Genomic DNA, 20,031 nt, shown 5'->3' on the forward strand with positions numbered 1-20,031 from the left:
GAATTTGTTGCATGAATGAAATGATCAATGACGTGATTTTATTAGACTGTCACGTAAGTAATAGGGAACATTGGAGGTTTGAGACAACAATTAGGGAAAGTACCTGGCAACTTTATGTAGCATTGTTTGTAAATGGGGGAATGAGGAAACATGGAAATCAGGAGATTCCGAAGTAGGCTCTGGGTCATGAGGATGGTCTGACATTGATGAGTCAGTTTGGAAACAAAAGGGAAAGGCAGGATGGGCGACATCCCAAAGAAAGATGTGGTGAGTGGCTGTCTTAGGGTGAGAAGAGACTCAGAAGATGCCTAAAGGGTAGGGTGTGAAAGAGTCCAGGTAAATTGGAAAATGGTAATATTATTGACATAGATAGGGGAAGGAAGGTAGGGTTTTGTTGGAGAACAGGGGCAATGGGCATGAGTGGTTAATTTTAGATACCTCAGTTTGTTATGGGGTGAATTGGCCTCCATTAGGCACCTGCAAGTTGAAAAAAAGATGGAAATTCAAGAGTCCTCTCACGGCTGGAGATCAAGTTTGTGAGTCAGTCTGCGGGTTGACTTGGAAAGCAGCAGTTTAGGGAGGAGGGGGAGAGATGGGGAGACCTAGAGGCCACCCCCTGCGATGGCCTCTTTGTTCACAGGGCTAGTGGCTTCCACTCCAGCTGTTTCTTTTAGAAACATCACAGAAGTCTTAGAAGCTATGCTTTATTCATGCCGTGGGGAGCCTTTCCTCCAAAGGACTCTCCTGACCCATTTCCCCGGCATTTCCTTTATTTCTCAGGTAGGATCATTTTGTTGCTATTGTTATTTTTCCGGTACTATTATCCTCTGTGTGAAACTTTATAATTTGTGTCTAATACATGAGCATTGCCTTTAGGAACTGATCCCCTTGCTATTTTTAAAGGATATGCTGCTCCTGTGTGTGTGTGCGCGCGCGTCTGTGTGTCTACATTACTTTTAGAAACGGAACTATAATAACTAATTTATAATCTCAAAGGACAGGAATATAGGCAATATGCATTGATTGAATGAAACTTGAAGGGTACCACTATAGAAGGTATGAATTAATATTGGAGTAAAGGGGCATTTACCATCGAATATTGTACCTTTCTCATTTTCACTTGAAAAATTTCAGTTTACTAGAAACTTATAAATAGAAATAACTAAGAATGTTAAATCCTTGTTAACGAAAATAATTTTTCGTGCTTGTTTTAGCAATACATATAGAGAGATACAGAGAAGATTGGCATAGCCCTGTGCAAGTATGCCACACAAATTTGTGAAGCATCCACATTTTTGTTTATCTTTAGGAAAACTCAAAATATCGTTCTTTTCTATTCCAGCTGAGGTGGACCACATATTGTCTGAACTACCTTTTTCTCCCCTACCGCTTTTCTTTCTTTTTAACAATTATTTTCAGTATCACATTGGTGATCATATAAAATGAACTCAGGTAAACCAGATTTCTGTCATTGGTGAGAGTTTTGCCAAACCTTAATTGTGGTGTGCTGCTTGCCTTTTAAACAAATTAATTTTGAGAAATAACTTAGTAACCTCCAAATTGTAAACTTTTCAATATGGTAGTTTGTGTCTGTATATCTCTTCAAGTCAAGCATTTACTAAAAAGATATTGATGACCGTGTGGGAGTAAAGGCGTTGCTGTATGAATGCGGTTTCACAAAACTCGGCAGTTCCCATAAATAACTGAGCAGCATAGATTGTATTTACCTCTGTAATATCTAGATTAGAGAATTAAAACCATGAGTTTATGAAAATCCAGGTTGCTGTCTACACAAATATAGAAATCTTTTAAAATTATGTCTCCGATGGGATGAAATATTTAGTATATGGTATTGGGCCAAGTGGGTAGCTATCTGGTGAAAGAGAGGTTGGTTCTATATCTCATATCATTTAAATAAATTCCATCTTTATCAGTTCATTTTATATGATGATCAGTGTAATATTCCAAAGAATCATGACAAAGAAAGAAAGGAGGGAAAAATCAGAAAGGCAGCTCATAAAATGTCTGGTCTACCTCAGTTTGAAAAGTGAAAATGATATCTTTAATAAGGATTTCAAACCATGAGTATATATTCGTGTCTTCTTAAAATCATAAAACTATTAGAAAAAGCGTGGGTAAATTCCTTTATCACTTTGAAGCAAGAAGGCCTTTATAACTATGACTCAAAATTCAGAAACCATAAAAGATAAGGCTTGATAAATTTAACTCAATTCAGATAAAAGTTTTTACATGGTAAGAAGTACAACAGGGATTGCCGGTGAAGATGGTGGAGTAGTTAAAAAATAAAAAGAAGCACTACAAGCAGATTCAAAACACAAAGGACAATCATGGAAAAAATATTTGCAATGGATAAAGGGCTAATCTCTCTATGTAAAGAGCTCCTACAAATCAATAAGAAAATGACTGGTAGACCAACAGAAAAATCAGCAAAGGACATGAACATATGATTCAAAGAACAAGAAATACAGATCCTTTTTAAACCGAAGAAAAGATCTTCAGACTCAGAGAAAATGCAGATTTAAACTGTGCTGAAGTAGCAATTCTCACTTCATCAGATTAGCAAAAATGCCAAAGTGTGACAATTATGTATCGTGGACCAGACGTGGAAAAAATTGTCACCGTACTTCTTGTGAGAGTACAGATAGCACAGCCCTATGAGGCCAGTTTGGCAGTATCTATCAAGATTACAAATGCAGTTACCCTTTCACCCAGTGATCTGGCTCTGTAATTTTTCCCTGCAGATACATCTGAATACATATAAAGTGACGTATATAGGTTTTTCATTAGACCATTGTTTGTAATAGAAAAGATTGGAAACAATTCAAATATCAGTTAGTAGGAGACGTGAAATAAACTGTAATACATCCATACAGTTGAATATTGTGTAGCATTTAAAGAGAACATGGACATTCTCTATGCAGTGATATGGAAAGGTCTCCAAGATACGTTCTTAAATGAAAAAAGCAAGGTGTATGGGGAGGCCAGATGGCTCAGTTGGTTAGAGCATGAGCTCTTACCAACAAGATTGCCGGTTCGATTCCCACATGGACCAGTGAGCTGCACCCTCCACAACTAGACTGAAGACAACAAGCTGCTGCTGAGCATCTGGAGGGGAGGCCAGATGGCTCAGTTGGTTAGAGCCCGAGCTCTCAACAACAGGGCTGCTGGTTCAATTCCCGCATGGGATGGTGGGCTGCGCCCCCTGCAACTAAGATTGAAAACAGCAACTGGACTTGGAGCTGAGCTGCACCCTGCACAACTAGATTGAAGGAAAACAGCTTGCAGCTGATGGGCCTTGGAGAAACATACTATTCCCAAATATTCCCCAATAAAATTTAAATAAATAAATAAACAAACAAGGTGTAGAGCAGAATATGTGGTATGCAACCTCTGGTGTAGAGAGGAGACAAAATACACGAGTCTACATTCAGATCTACTTGTATCTGCATGAAGAAACATTGAAAGGATAAACAAACAGAAGAAACTCAAAGTGATTACCTTGAGTTGGTGGGTGGGGGGTGGATGCTCAGAAAAAGGAGGACAGCAGCGCTGTGTTCTGTATACCTTGTTGTATTCTTTTTATGTGTGAACCGTGTGAATTACAAGTTACATGTTCGTAAAATTGCATTTCAGTGGCAGTTTAGCACATGTTCAAGGGCTAGAAATATCTGCCCAGACTGTGATCATCTCTCGTTTGGACTCTTGGCTATAACCTCCTAAGTGGGTCTTGTCTTTGGTTTATCTAGAGCTGTGCTGTCCAGTATGGTAACCACTGGCCACATCTGTCTTTCGAGCACTTAAAATCTGGCCAGTCCAATTTGAGATGCGCTGTAAGTGTGCTGGGTTTAGATGACGTAGCCGAAGAGAAAAAGAATGTAAATGATCTCATTAATAATTTTTAAAGGGTTGACTGCATGTTGAATGATAGCAGTCTGGATTTGGGGGCGGGGTTAAAGTATATTATGATATTAATTTCACTTGTTTTATTCTTACCTTAAACGTGGCTATTAGAAAATTTAAAATTACATATGTGGCTTGGCTCTGTGGCTCACAATTTTACTTCGTTTTGTTTGCGTAGCACTGATATGGACATCTGTCCACACTTGGCATGTCTGCCAGAATCACTTTCTAAAAAAAGAAATAAATAAAGCTAAACATGCATTAGAATCTTCATTGACTCTTAGATGCCTATAGAGACACTTTGTAAGAGTCTCTGAGATGCTTTCTTTATGGGGTCCTCACCTTCCCTCTCACACAAACACTGTTTCTCTTCACTCTCTGGAGCTACAGGCCCCTTCATAGATGTAAATCGTTGGACACACTATCCTTCTACTTGCATTGTCCCTGAACTTCCCTTTTGTTGCCTTGAAAACTCCTACTTGTGAATCTGTGGTCCCTTCTTTGATGAAGCTTTCCTACTTCCTGTGTCCTGTTTTCTTACAGCATTTGGCTACCTGTGCCTTTTCACACTTATCACCTAACACACCATTAACCTTTTCAAGGGTATTGTCTTCGCAACAGACTGTGAGCTCCTCTGGGGCAGAACCCATCATTTCTGTAGTTCCAGAATCTGCAAGTGCCAGTAAATAAACTCCAAAAAGCCACTAGGAAGTGAGGTTGATGGTGTTTTGTTGAGAGCACACCATGCCCCGTTTACCTGGCTGGCACTTCCATTTGTCTGTATATTGAGGAAAAGAAGCTCAAACCCCATAGGTCTTCCCTTGGTTAATAATAGGCCTCTCTGGAATGTTCCAGCTTTAAACAGGCCGGCCTCCCTATAGGCAGACGATGACGAACTGCAGAGATGTCGTCCTGCCAGACCTGTGGTGAGTCCTGGTCTTCAGGGTTGTGTTCCGACTGGAAGGTGAGAGGTATTCTGTTTAGTCAGAGAGCAGAAATCTCCAAGCTGGCTATGTGCCCGTGTTTCCAGAAGGTAAAGGTGGCAGGTGGTTGCCAGAAGGTGAAAGCACCAGTGGAAGCCCGCCAGCCACACAAAGGCTGCGAGCTGGAATGATGAAGTTCTCCGCGGTCTTCTTGACAAGCTCTTACTTCAGTGATCATCTCTGTGGAAAGTCACTCCTGCTTGCTAAGATTCCCATTGTCCTCTTCTGCTTGTGGCACGCAAGCTTCTGCTTGAAAGAGAAGAGTAATAAACAGAATATCCAGGATCTCTGGAGTTTTAGAAGGAAAAATTGGAATTTTGCAAGAAACTTCTCTCGTTAGCTAAATAATTTGAAAGGCTCATGTTTAGACCCAGATTTTAGAAGCTTCCTTCCATTGTTCAGGATCCATTTATTTCTTAGATAATGATTCAGACATTTTCACGCAGCAAAGCTTCTTGTACCGCTCTCGTAATCAGGTGAAGGAGGAAGTCTTTCTTTTGCAATACGTGGAGGGCCAGTAGTATAGTAGAAGTGTCTACAAGGGGCTAGAAAAACTGGTCTGAACCCAGGGTTGCTACTCCTAATGGTGTGAGCATAAGCAAGTTCGTCACCTCTCTAAGCCTTATGTTTGTCCGTAAAGTGAGTTTATAAACACCTAGGTTGTGAGGATTTACAAGAAGCAAGTGAGCTTCAGTGCTTCACACAGGGCCTGGTCCATAGCAGGTTTTGGTAAATAGGATTTATAGTCCCAATGCCAATGTAGATTTGTCCTTTGCAACTGTCTGCTGTTGAATCACCCGATGGGCACACAAGGCAGAAGAGCAGCGTGTCCTTTCGTAATTGCGATGGACGCAGTGACTGCTGGACAATAGTGGTTCCTATTCACCGCTCTTCAGATTCTCCTCATCTGATGGAGGGAGGGAGCAGATGGGCAAGGAGTCAGGACACACGGGTTGGAGAACTGGCTTCGCCACTAGTTAGTCCCATGAGAAGGCACTCTACCTTGCTCCTGAGTCTCCTTGTTTGTATAAAGGTGTGGATCTTTTCCATCACTCAGATGTTCTGATTGTCTCCATAAAGCAACAGAAGTGGGCCCCTGCTGGTTATGCTGCATTGTGGGTAGGGTGACAGTCACTGCGTGGGACTCCCACTTTCAGATGGCCCTGACCTGGAGGCATGTTTTCCTTTCCTTTGGGGATTATGTCCCAATGCCAAGTCTTCTTTCTGGACTCCATTTTCCCCAGTCTGCTCTCATCTTTTCCCAGGATCCACCTGGCTGCGTTTTTCACCAGAGATCTTTGTTTGTTTTCAGGGGTTGAGGTCTGTTCCTCATCATTCTTCTGACAAGAGAGAATAATCATTTTTGAGAAGGAGATTATCAGCGGACTTTTCTAAAGTAACTTTTGTGCCTAGCAAACATTTTTATGAACATTTTGCTTTCTCGTAGGCACTGTGTCGTTGGCCTTCTCTGTCTCGTTTGCTCTCCTTCCTTTGTTCTTGTTTTTGGTAGATGAACACAGTGCATTGTATGCCTTATGACCAGATAATTCGAGCTGGCAGTAATCAAGCTTTGGGGCTAATTATCATTAAAGAGTAATTTCACTGCTGACCATAACTGATCTTGTCTTAAACCTACCATTGAACTTCTTTTCTGTCGTGATTATAAAAGGAAAAAAAATGCTTTTGGCAATAAACTTTTGAGAACTGGTTTCCTACATTCAGTTGTTTTCCAAACCAGCTTTACAAATTTAAAGAGTGCCTTTATTAATGTAGTGATTTGTCTGCTTTGTATTACATATTCAAAATAAAAGAAAATTGAAACAGTTCATCATTGACATGAATGTTGCAAAACCAGCATCTGGTTTGAATAATGAATTTTTGGGTCCAAGTTTTGCTTCATTGAATGAAGCTAATAAAACTGCCCTTGATTGTTTTGTCAGTGACTTCTCCTCTCCTAACTTTTGGTTCCTTTCAGTTGCCAATTTGGAAGCCACTAAGGTTTTCTTCAGAAAGTTTTTTCCTAGAGGTAGGTCCTTTTTTTATGTAACTCTCAGACGGCCACTTTTCTGTCACCAGCAGGGCTCAGGTGATAACATCCTGTGATCACAAAATCATGGGTTTGGGACATTTCAAGTATCTTCTCTACCAGTTAAGTTCTTGGAACAAGAGCAAAGTGAAAAAAGAGCTCTAGAGTTGGAATGATTGAAAATTAGATGTTGGTGTAGCACCATAATATCCAAACAATTCAGGGTCAGGTACGTAGACAACTGTTGCCAACTTTTGTTTTTACCTTGAACTTGGATGGTTGCAGAAATATACTTGCACCTGGGTGATGATAACACTACTTGAAGGGCACAAAACCATTCCCACTACTCATGCTGATAACATATGTGCTCATGCATGTAACATGTACACACATACTCACAGGTGAAAACACACTTTTTGCTAGTAGGTTTTCTGATCCATAGATATCCATGCTAATTATATTTACAAAGCACTTTCAGATTCATCATTTGATTTGGTTTTCAGAAAACCACTTTAAGATGGATAGAGTAAACTGTTATTCCTTTTTTACTCATGAGGAACCTCCTGGAAGAAGTACAGTGAATTTCTCAAAGACATGCAGATGTCGTGTGGTAGGAAGAAGTGACATTTTATAACGGCCTATTTTTATATTTTATCACAAGTCCTGTATTTTTTCAATAAAAAGCTCACTGAATAAATGAATATATGAACAAACAAACAAATACAACAGAAACGAAATTCTAAAGAATAAAACAAAACCTTAAAGGGAAATCTCTCCAGTAGTCAACTAGTAAAAACATAGAAGCAAATGAGTATTTTCTGTTTGTTATTTCTTTGCCTACAATCGGAGTTAGCAATGGTGCAGACAGGTCTGTTGTAGGTTCATGAGAAATATTCATTGAATTTCATTGAATTAGCGTTACTTAGCCAAATAGAAAAATAGCAAATTAGCCCTTTATCGATGGATACGTGGATATGTGGATTGTTATCAAACATAAAATTGGCTGAGACGGACTATCAGTTCCCTACTTTCTTCACCTAGAAATAGTTGTCCGCTGCAGTAGGGCATTCCGGAAGGTGTAGGCTGGAAAATCAGGGGTTGTCCACCTGTCAGCTAGGTCTCAAGCATTTACCCCCCACTCTATCTTAACAAAATTCATTAGCAGTTGTGTTTGTACTGTGCTCCTCACAAGAATAAAGGGAAAACAGAAACTGTGGGGTGGGGTTGAAAGGTCCTGTCAAGCAAGGCCCACAGATGAGAGAGATTTCTGGTATCGGAGCCATCAGGCAGCTCCGTAGCCAGGGAGGTGGGCACAGCACCAGCTCTTCATCCTTCGGGACGTCAGGGCAGAAAATAGGACCCTTTTTCACCTTGTTAACAGAACTCCGCCTTCTTCCTCTGAGAATCCTGGAATCCTTCCTCTCTTAATTTGTCTTTAAACTTTGTAATGCTTTGTAGGTGATGTTTCCCCCCCTTTTGCTCCTGCTTCTTTTTAAATTCTGACTCTTCAGGAGCCAAGAGAATGTTTTCCTTTTTACTGATGAACGTGTGTGAGACGCAGGTGCTCCTTAAAAAATACCGCATACACTTTGTGATTTAACCTTTGCCGCTTCATTCTAGGTTCTCTCCTGATAACTCCTTGCTGGATCCTACTTGTTTAAATTCACTTTGGGCCATGTAAGACTCCAGGCCTCAAATTCCTGTCTCTTTTGGTTTGGCTGCTTCTCTCCACTGTTTGGCCCAGTTGGGCCTTCAACACATGAGGCAAGGTGAGCATCCGCCAGTCCATCATCATTTCCCGTGGCTGGTTCTTGAGCAGGCTTTGGCACAGGCACGCGTGAGGAATGGAAGAAGTCGTGATTTAGCAACCAACTGACAGGGTTTGAGTCCCAGGTTAGCCCCTCGCTAGCTATATTACTCTAAGACAAGTTAGTTAATGTATACACACCTTGGTTTCCTTATGTGTAAAATAAGTCGTATTTATTTCACAATGTTGTTGATTTGGTGTAATTGGAAGGGCTTTATGAAGTGTTGAGTGTTAGTACTGCAGACACTTTTTCATGGGGAGCTGATTAATACACTTAGGTAAGGTGCTTAGATTATTATCAGAGGAATAGTGTAGGAAAGGCAGGCTACCAGAGTTGCCCGAATAAGGAAAGGGCTAAGCCGCTCTCGATCAAGACCCTCTCCTTCCTTTCCTACACAGTGATGAGATCAGTAGATACTGAGTAAGTGGATGGTGGAGGAACAGAGTTGTCAGGAAGAGGGAAGACGAAGGACACGAGCTGGTTTGATTATCTGGAGAGATGAGCTTGGGCACCAAGGGTGTAGGCTCTCTTGCCACCAAAATGTAAGAAAGGGAGCGTTAAGTGGAGGCTCCTAGTTGAAATGCTGGTGACCTTGGGGGACTGAATGAATTTGGCAGCAATGGAAAAGTAAACGAGAAGAGCGGTTGGAAAATTAATCCAACCGAGAAATTAATTGGGCCTGGGTACAACTGTGTCCACTAGGAAAAAGCAATGCTGGGAGCACAGTACCTGGCACAGAGTAAGTGCTGAGGAAATGTTTGTGAATTAATAAATGGGTGCAGTCAAGATGATGTGGAGAGCTAGTTGCACCATTGAGCTGTAACCTCAGGTTAACTGTCTCTCTGCCTTCTGAAAAAGCCTGTCTCTCTGCCGTCTGAAAAAGCCTGTCCTTGGAAGAAGAGAGTCATTGCATCCCGCCCAAGTGAGCACTTCAACCTGGGAGGGCATGTTCAACCCTGCAGAGCGTGTGTTTTTTGGGTCAGGGATGTGACCTGTACCTGGGTAAGATAAGACCCATAAGCCTGCACACCCCCAGTTGAGGTCTCATCAGCTTGCAGGGAGAAGCACCATATTTACAGGTACCAAGAACATTCTCCACCCTCCAGAGCACATTTCTTTAAGTCATTTGGCACAAAGACAAACACTACTCCTGGTTGTATTCTCTGCAGGTGACATGGCCACCTGTGGTTTAGCCTCTACATAGTATGTATGTGGTTTTTAAGATAAACAGAAGCGCTTTAAGGGAATGGTTTTAGAAATCTGCACATGATGACAAATGCCTGAAGATACTTCACGCAATAAGCACTGGAAACTTACTCTAGTGGGGGGTTTGTAGGTTTGGTTGGTATTTGAGGGACAATTAAAAAGCACATCTGTAAGAGTGGGAGATTTAGATGACGGATTAATTCTGTGTTTTTAGCTTGTGTCATTTGGAATAGCTTAAAGTTTAGATGCTTCTGCTGCAGTTATAAGTTTGTGGTCACCTTCGTTCCCTCTTCCTGTGATAAAGCAACTGGGATATAATTTAAATAACTTTCCTAAACTTGAAATGTGTTAGGAACTAAGAAAGTCCTGTAACCACTCAGATTTCTCCAGTCTCAGTCTTGGGCAACCCACTAAACCATGGGGCCTGCATGTAAGATGGAAGTCGAAACACGTGAACCTGTCTTTCCTAACTCAGTGGAATTTTGTGTGTCTTGCTCATGTAGAGTACAGTATTTCCTAGATGTATGCATGGTGTTCTGAGCTGAAAGGAGTATTTATGTAGTGCCTGTCAGAGGTATGCTTGGTATGAAAACTGGAAGAGATTTGCCTCACTGGTTTGTTTAAAATTCTCAAGCATAATGCTGTACTAACATAGCTTTTATTCACTGAGTCTCCTTTACAGTGTAGGGAAAATGGCCACGTGGTGAATGAAATAAATATACTGGACCTGATCCTCAGAGCGAGAAAGGCCTGTAATGTTTATGTGAAAAGGTGATCCTCTGTTCCTTCTGCTTGGCAGAAGGCCTGGATGTACAACGAGGTATTGCCCTGTGTCAGATCGTGTGTCTCTCAAGAACCTGGTGTTATCTTGTTACGCTTAAGTTTCAGTTATTGAAATGATGACATGCGATAATGGCTGCAGTGGTGCACACCAAGCCAGGTGCAAGGCCCCGTGAGCGGCTGATGGAAGGAGTGGCTATGGGAACATTAACTCCAGATTCCCTCACTTGTGTGTGATGAAAATATCCATCCCAGTGTGGGACTTAACAGCAGGTGTGTGTGTGGGGGGGAATCACTGCTCATTGGAAGCAAAAAGGGGCATGTCAGCAATACTGGGGAGTGTCTGTATTTGTAATCCTTTGGTCTGATAGGGACTCATTCGTTTTTCTCTGGCTTCACTGTAATGAAAGCACTTCATATGCCCAAGTAAACTGTAAGACACCATCCACAGAGAAGATTGTTCTTGACACCTGCTGAGAACCTCCATACGTGCTTAGATTGGGTCCTAGCAGCACGGGTCATGAGCGTCCCTGTGTGTTGTCCTTAGACAGTTTCCCAAGCCGTCTGAGCCTCCTTGGGAACATGTTGTTACTCCTGGAAGAGAGTCCAGATGCAGAATAATTTGGCTGTTTTGTTTGTTTGTTTTTAATGAAGAAAAAGAAATCCAAGATTGATGAGGAGGAGAATCAGTATTCTCATTTCATGAGTCATAGAATGTGAAAAAGGAAAGCTTTTTCTGTGTGTGGTTCTTTCTGACTGACACTCTTCCTCCTTCCACTTCTTGGGTAATGCAGTCTTAACATCACGAAGCGAGAGGAACAAGTCAGGCGTGGTCTGTCCTTGACAAGCAAAATCTTACAATTAAGCTGATTAAGTCTTAAGTCAGTACGTTTTCTAACTTTGATGTTAGGGTCTTTCACAGGATATAATTTTATGAGTTGCCTCTTTCTAAAGGGGCCAGGGTGTATGAGGAAGGAAATCCATTTCTAAAATGTAAAGTTTGACAACTGAAACGTAAAAGTGAAGCTCCGTAGGATTACCCTACTTTTACCTCTGCACAGTCCATGAATGGGCTGGCATTGTCACTGGGCCCCTGGGCTCAGGTATCCCAGGATGCAGTTTTATCCACTTGAAAGTCCTTATGTGTTCAGCTCAATTAGATTAATTACCTTCCTCACCAGGATTCACAGTGCTTTGTGACTAACAATAGCTGTTAGTTTTAGCTGCAGTAACTAACTGTTACTTTTGCAAGTAAAAAGGTACTATTATTAGCTTCTAAAGGGCTATGGCTTTTGGGGAACTCAGAGAGGTGTTTTAAACAATCATTCTACCCGAGATGGAATATAGGTTAGCAAATTTGTCTGCAAGCTACTGAGATTTTTTACTGGCTGTGAGATATTTGCATTTAGAAGAGAGTTCTCATTCTGTATCTATGGTGTCTCCAGAAGTAATTCCGGGTATGTCATGAAAAAACATGCTATTTTCTGTACCTCTTGGAGTTAATAGAGTGTTTTGTATTTTCTTGGTTTCCTCATTGAGCTGAACCCAACCTTTTGTCCATTGAGAGTTTACAGAGAAACCCACCCTGAGTGAGACATGGTGGCGTCATCAGGGCCCAGCAAAAGTCAAGGGCAGAGTCCTCTGTCTGAGCTACAGGGAGGCTGAGCAGTGTTTCTGACATATTATAAAGGGAGATCTCATACTCTGTGCACTCTTAAGTGATCAAAGTTAATCTTTTCATCCGCCCTACTCCCTTCCCCTAGTCTTCTCCGAGGGAAGACAAAAATCCCAATTTGTGAGTAAGATAATCATTTGTAGGTTTCGACATTGAGTGCATCTATGAACCTAATTTTTCCAGAATCCTAGTCTTGTGGGAATTCTGTTACCAACCTTTGTACTGAAATAGATAAGTAAAAGATAGGGGCGGAATGGTCGTAAAAGAAGGACTAATTCAGGCCATATCTAGCAGATTGGGGCACATCTTCAATAGAATAACAGTGATAATAATAACACTATTCACATGTTTATCTCAAATTATTTAAGTTACTTTCACATTCTTTATTGCGCATGTCCTTTATATAACTCTGAGAGAGGGAAGGGCAGGTACCATTTAATCCTATTTGTTTATTCAACAAGCATTTATTCAGTTCCTACTGTGTGTCAGGCCCTGTTCTAGGTACTAGGCTGGGAACAAAAACAATAAAAAATTCCTGCTTTTGTGGGACTTAAATTAGCTGTGAGGAGACAGGCCATAAATAAATGAAGTGAAGGAAATACAAGTTATGTTGGGTAGCGTATCTGCTCTGGAAAAAAGGAAAGGGGATAGGGAGTGTGTGTCGTCGTGGTGGGGAGTTTTGTTACAATACTTAACAGGGTCATTGGGGAATCACCTTCTCACATTGGTGAGAAGACATTTTGAGTAATGACTTGAAGAAGGTAAGAAGCGATTATCTGGGGAGACAGTGTGTCTGGTAGAGGGACCCCTAGTTCACTGGCCCTGAGGTGGGAACCTGCCCAATATGTTTGAGGAGCTGCGGGGAGACCAGTGGGGATGGAGTGAATGAGGGAGAGGGTCGTGGGAGATGTGGTGGGGGTGCCCACATGTAGGCCAGCATGAAGATGTTGGCGTTTGATCTGTGGGAGATGGAGAGCCATTGGGGGGGGGGGGGGTTGAGCAGAAGAGTGACACGATGGGTGAACATGTTAATAGTTACCACTCTGGCTGCTGTGTTCAGAATAGACTGAAGGGACACTGATTTGGGGGCTCTTGCAATAATCTAGAACGGAGATGGTAGTCCTGGACCAGGACCAGCTATGAGGTGCTGTGAAGTGGTGAGTTCTGGGTATATTTTAGAGGTAAGGTCAACAGGTTTGGGTTTAAGGCATGAGGGAAAGATGAAAGTCAAGGATGACTCCCAAATGTTTGACCTGAGCAACTAGAAGGCTTGTTCACCACTCACTGGGATGAGGGTGACCGGGAGGCACAGGTTTTGAGGGCTCGAGGGAGATCACTCTCATCGTTTATAGGCCATGTGAAGTCTGAGGCCTCCACATGATTGTGTCCAGTGGGCAGACTGGACATATTTACATCTGGAATTCAGGGGAGAGGTCAGAACTGAAGAGACAGACATTTAGGAAGAGTTGGGGTATAGGTGGAATTGAAGCCGTAGACTGGATGAGATCTCCTGGCAGGTGAGAATAGATAGAATGGGGAAGAGGTCAAGGGTTGACCCTGGGCACTGGGAAGATGAGAAGCTGAGAGAGGTAGAGGAGCCAGTAAGGGAGACAGAGACAGAAGGAGCTGCCATGGAGCGGGGAGGAAAGCCAGGAGAGCTGCAAGCTGGAAACCAAGTCAAAGTGTCCCAGCAAGGAGGGGGTGATCGTCCCTGTCCCTATTGCTGTAGGTCAAAACCGAGTCCCAATGGGTCATAAACTGAGGCCCACGATAAATGGCTCCCCAATGGCCGTGGCTGGGAAATAGCTGGGCTAGGACTCAAAGTCAAGTTCATCAGTTGACTTTGAGTCCAGGAGAGCTCTTTGGCCTTACCTGACCTTTGTGTGCCATTTTATGTTGTCACGTGCTTCTTGCATTGCATTATAAATGTCTACATTAGTTCCTCTATTTCCGCAGTAGTATCTCATTCTTTTGTTCTTTAGTTTGTAAGAAAATTGTGTTCTCCCATATCTTTTATATAAATACGTAATGTATGTTCATTATAAAAAAAATAGAAAAACAGATCAGCAAAAGGAAAAATAGTTTAGATGAATAATAATTGCACCATGCTGAGAAATTGGTGTATGTCCTTCCAGACTTTTTTCCAGCTATCTAAGTGGACATACATATTCTTTCCAAAGATGATTCTGTAGTAAGTATGTTACATATTACTTTTTATAACCTTTTTTTATCAATGATATGTCATGAGTGTCCATACTGGTGTGCATATTATGCAAATTGTTTTATCTCTCTCTTTTAAAAACAGTGCCTGGATATCTACAATATAGTTTGCCAAGTTCATGATTATAAGAAGTAATCTAGAGGGTAAGGGGGGAGGGGTTGGTAGATGAGGGTAAAGGGGATCAACTATATGGTGATGGAAGGAGAACTGACTCTGGGTGGTGAACACACAATGGGATTTATAGATGATGTAATACAGAATTGTACATCTGAAATCTATATAACTTTGCTAACAATTGTCACCCCAATAAACTTTAATTAAAAAAAAAAGAAGAAGTAATCCAGGGATCACCTATGGGAATTAACCCCGAAATAGGAGAGTGATGATAATGGGAAAGTGTATATTCACGGAGCTCTACCATGTACTGGGTAGGCAGTTTGCCAAGCATTTTATTCACAATGTCATTTAATTCTCAACAGTCCTGTGAGGTACTGTTATGATCTCCATTTTTGTAGTTGAGGCCCCAAGATTTAGACACATGTTCATGGTTGGGATGCAGCACGGGTTGGAGCTGGGATGGATTTGGACCCAGTCAGCCCAGCTCCAGGGCCCCAGCATTGTCCATTGTCCATTTCTTCTCTCTCACTGTATGTTCACATTTGACCCCATACTGAGCTGTCTGTGAGCTGCCTGCCCCCGCCCTGCATTCCTTGCTCGGGGGAGCTGGCCAGGTAGGCTGGTGGAAGGGAGCTTGTGCTGAGAGCAGCATCAGTGATACCTGCTTCCCACTCAGCATGGTACCACATACCCCAGTCACCAAGCCGTATTTGATGAGGTGCCATTTATTCATCTGTGATTCATGTAGAAAATTAGGGTTTCATTCCCCAAGGTTCACTGTTTAAAGTGAAAAAGCTCGACATCTAAAAGAGTCCCTAGTCATATCGATCCCCTTTGGGCTTAAAAAAAAGTCGCATTTCAACCCATTAGTTAAAGACGTATTTGCTTTTTTATAGATTCTCAAATCTGTAAGCACACTTTGAGTGACTTAACTTTCAACTTGTCAGTACCTTTTGAGATTCCTTTTTCAAACCTTTTGCATCTTAGTTTTGTTAGATATTCTTGTGGTAGAATAAACATATATAACATGTAATGTATGCAAATGCGTAGTGTATAGTATACAGCATACGATGTAATTGTGTGTCTGTGATAGAGATGGGCTGAATGTGTGGGATAGAGTAGTTAAAATGTTGACAAGCTGCAGTGCCAGATGTATCAGATTGTGTTTGAAATCACAGTTGGTGTGTTATTTGCAAAATTAATGTGGCTCAGCGACAATGAAAAGGGAATTGCTATATTCCCAGTGCCCCTGTTGTCACCTGTAAAGTTGGGGAAATTGATTGCATACTTCGTTAAGTCACTAACCATCATGCTTCAAAGCAATACTGAAAATGCAAAATACCACACAAAGCATTCGGGTGTTATTCTCTTTTTAGGTTCTCAGCTTAGTCTCTTAAGTAACTACTACCACCAGCTCACTGTTAGATTAAGTCACATGTATCTTTAGCTAAATAAGTGGTAAGTGCTGCTTAAGGGTTTGGTTCATTCATTCCAGTTTTTAACCCAACACAGAACATTATGCTTCCACACACATGCCCCAAAGCTGTTCGCGGTGGTCCTGGGATCATGGTCCACAAACTTGGTCCAGCTCTTCTCCTGATTCTTCACTTCCAGACAGACCTTTGCTTTTCAGGATATTGGCAGGGGTTTTAAAAGCAGTGCATATTGGGGATCATCTTGTGACTGTTCCATCCTCATGCTTCCTTGAAGGTTTGCATCTAGAGTGATCAGAGAATAAAGGCACTTCTGTGATGGATGAAGTTAAATAGAGCTCTTCCCTAGGAAACTCCTTACGCTGCTAATACCGTGTTTCCCCGAAAATAAGACCAGGTCTTATATTTAGGTTTGCCCCAAAAGATACATTAGGTCTTATGTTCAGGGCACGTCATCCTAAAAAATCATCCTAGGGCTTATTTTCAGGGAAACATGGTAGAACCTGACATGCTGTGTCTAAAATACAGAAAAAGTAAAGTAAACTTGTGGAGTCATCCTTAGCGTTCGGATGTTGTCTGAGACCCAATCTCCGTGCTTCTGAGAGTACCCATTCCTGTTGCTAAACTGCGAACCTCCTCATTCAGTAAGAATCACATCTTGTTAGTTATGTGTACATACGTTCTACCTGAATAGTCAGTAGTTTCAGAAAGAAAACATTTCTAGTGGTTGTGTACTTTACAGAAGTTTTAGGCAAGCTCAGAGATACTAATCTGAAAGTCAGAGTTTGTGTCAGGATTGTAGCTCATAAAAAAACGTTCTTCTATGCTCTTTTATAAATCTTGGCTTACAGTTTATTTTGAACTTGATTGATGAACAGAAATTTTACTCGCGTTGACTAATGCAGATCGGTTTCTCTACTCATCCTCTGTTGAGAACTTGCCTCTTGCTGTCTTTTAATAAGTGGGGAGTATGGAACATGCTGTTCACTTCTTTTCCTTCCAAATTTGGATTTCAGATTAATTAACAGAATAAAGCGAGCGTCTTTCAAAATTTGATTTTAAGTATGTGGATATATATCATGAAGACTATTAAAAAGGACAGGATGTTTGGTGTGCCTCCCTTCCCTTCGTGAGCACAGAAACTTCTCTTGGCTGTTCCCCGTATTGAGGCCGGCCAGGGATAGCTCTGAGCACCAAACTCTTGGCGACAAAAAAACCAAGTCTCTTGGTAGGAGAGTGAAGACCCCCTTCTTGTTCATCAGTTTTGTTTTTTGTCACTGGGTAACTTTTGAAAATATGTTAAAAACCTGTGCCATCTTGCATACTCCCTCTCCTGCAGTTTGGTGAGGTGCCAAAGCTTGGAAGACTTAACCTTTCTCAATTGGAATTTATTAGCTGTAAAAAAATGCTTTCTAGTCTTGCTGGAAGATGTGAATAGACAGTGAAAATTTCATAGATTTTTTTTTTCTTTCCGGTTAGTCTAAATACAAGTTTTTCTTTTTTTTTAAGTCCTAAATCCTTTCACATTGCAATTTCGGGCTGGGCGTGTGTTGGGTGATTATTGGATACAAGATAAGATATTGGACATTTGGACAAAATAAACTGTCCTCTTTGAAAAGAAGGGGAAAGTTTCAGTTCCATTAATGCAAATAATTCCCAGATTATTCTAAATCACGTTGGCTAAAATGTCAGCAGTAACTCAGTCAGGAGACAGTGAGGCTGACAGCCCTAAATCCTGGTCCTAGCTTAGCCCCTGTGACTTCTTCGGAAATGTTAGAGAAGCTCACGGCTGCCTACCATGACAGAGAGAGACAGAGAGAAAACATTTAGTTAAGGACATTAGTTAAGAACATTTAGCTTTGTTTCGTGAACAATGTCAAAAGGGGAATTTGGGCGTCATTAGTGGACTTTCTTTTACGGGGCTTCCGGACGCACTGGGAATGACAAATGCTGTCCTCAGAGTTTCCTGCTAATTAGGTGAGGTACTGTGTGTCGTACGCTCAGCACAGAGCTGGACACGTTAATGTACAGTGAGTGTAAGCTGTGGCTATTACCATTATTTTTAAATCGTCTGTTACCATCAAATGATGACTTGTGAATCCTAGCATTCCCTTATTCCCAGTGGGACACAGGATGAGTCATCCCTACGTTCAAGGGAACTAGAATCTAGGACCTAGGTGTGCTTTCAATAAAGGGGACCCTGAAATCAAAAGTGACCACTGTTTCATTACAGAATGGAATTTGCATTCTATTGGAGAGGTTGTGATTGGTAGGATTGATTTGTTGATGTCGTTGGGTAGTTAGTTACTGAGCACCTTTTATGAGCCAGGCACTTGGCTGGGTGCTCAATACATAAACACGAAGAAGACAAATGCGGTCCCTGCACTCAGGGAGCTTGTATTTTCTTGGGCTGCAGACAAGTAAAGAAGCAGTTGCATTTGCTGAATAAATGCAAGATACAGCTTTCTCTTTGGTGCCTACTGGGGGCATTTGCTCTAGACTTGGAAGGTCAGGGACAACCTGGTGGAGAAAGGGACCATTCAGCTGGGACCTGGAAGACAACAATGGAATATTCCCGCAGAGGGGCGGGATGAGCCTTGGTCTGTGGCAGAGAGAGCGTGGTGCATTAGAGGAACTTAAGGGACCCCATTATGGCTGGAGTGTAAGGTCAGGATGGGGTCTGGAGGAGGGCCAGAGTCTTCAAGCCTTGGCATGGAGACGGGAAACAGCTGTAAGCAGGGGAGTGGCCTGGGTTGGTTTGCATCTGGAAAGATCACTCTGGCCCACCGTGTGGAGGCTGGATTGGAGGAAAGCAAACTGGAGGCAGGGAGGCCAATTAGAAGGGGGTCTGAGTAGTGAGTGCAGGTGCGAGAGGTGATGAGGGCCTGGACCAGGGTGCTGGTGAGTGATGAGCTTGATAATAATCACGAGGGTATCCCCTACCCCACGGAGCACTTGCTGTGCCAGGCACTGCTCTGAGCACCTTATCAATAGTAACTCTTGTGACCTTCCGATTACCTTTGGAGGTCTGCGCTATTAGTGTATAAAATGTGTGATTCCATTGGACAGATGAGGAGCCCGAGGGCCAGGAACTTGCCCAGTTACATCATTGGAAATGGCAGGGGCAGGGTTTGAACCCAGGTGGACTGTCTTGACCATCATGCATAAGTGAGTGGATTCAAGACATATTTGGGAGCTAGAATGGATAGCACTTGATGATTTTGACTTGAGGGTGGGTGATGAGACAAAGTGATGCCTGGTTTCTGGCCTGGGTATCTAGGTGGATGGTGGTTACCTTGACTGAAATGGGGGATACGTAATGGCGAGCAGACTTGCGATTGAAGATGATGAGAGACGGGTTCTGGACATGCTTGATTAGTGATGCTAATCAGGAGAGTTGAAGGCAGGATGCAGATTTCAGCAGCATCATCACATAGGGGCAGATAAGTTTGCCCAAAGGGAGGATCCATAGTTACAGAAGAGCAGAGGGCCCAAGAGAGTAAAACCAACATCTGAAAAGCAGGAAGAAGAGGATCCCAAAGGAGACTGAAGAAGGTTGGTGGTGAGCTGGAAAGCAAAGCAGGAGAGCTTGTGCACAGAAGGGAAAAATCGGGTTTCAGGAAAGGAGGACAGGCTCTCAGTGGTCTGCACTTGCCAAGAGGTTTAGAAAGCTTAAGGGGGTCCGTCAGATGTAGTACAGTTGAGGTCATTTGGTGACTTCAACTAGAGCCGGTTCCGTGGACTAGGGCGTCTGTGGTCAAGAGTGCAGTGGGTGTGGGAAGAACGGGGAAGTGACCAGCGGGGGAGGCAGCTGTGCAGACCAGGCTTCTAGAATCAGGGCTGGGAAGCAGAGAGTTAGGG

At 42.3% G+C, this 20,031-nt stretch overlaps 1 protein-coding gene and 1 non-coding gene across 2 annotated transcripts in view; both read left to right on the top strand.

The window, feature by feature from the left end:
* The window catches only part of JAZF1 (JAZF zinc finger 1), a 307,874-nt gene that overhangs the window by 57,774 nt on the left and 230,069 nt on the right, over positions 1-20,031 (top strand). The window lies entirely within an intron of this gene.
* LOC141567079 (U6 spliceosomal RNA) lies at positions 1,190-1,297 on the top strand. Its single transcript, XR_012489473.2, has one exon. It is a non-coding gene; the product is annotated as a U6 spliceosomal RNA (small nuclear RNA).

This window comes from Rhinolophus sinicus, chromosome 4 (genome assembly GCF_057876585.1).
Source record: "Rhinolophus sinicus isolate RSI-liver-muscle chromosome 4, RSI-T2T, whole genome shotgun sequence".
In the NCBI taxonomy this organism is placed as follows: domain Eukaryota; kingdom Metazoa; phylum Chordata; class Mammalia; order Chiroptera; family Rhinolophidae; genus Rhinolophus; species Rhinolophus sinicus.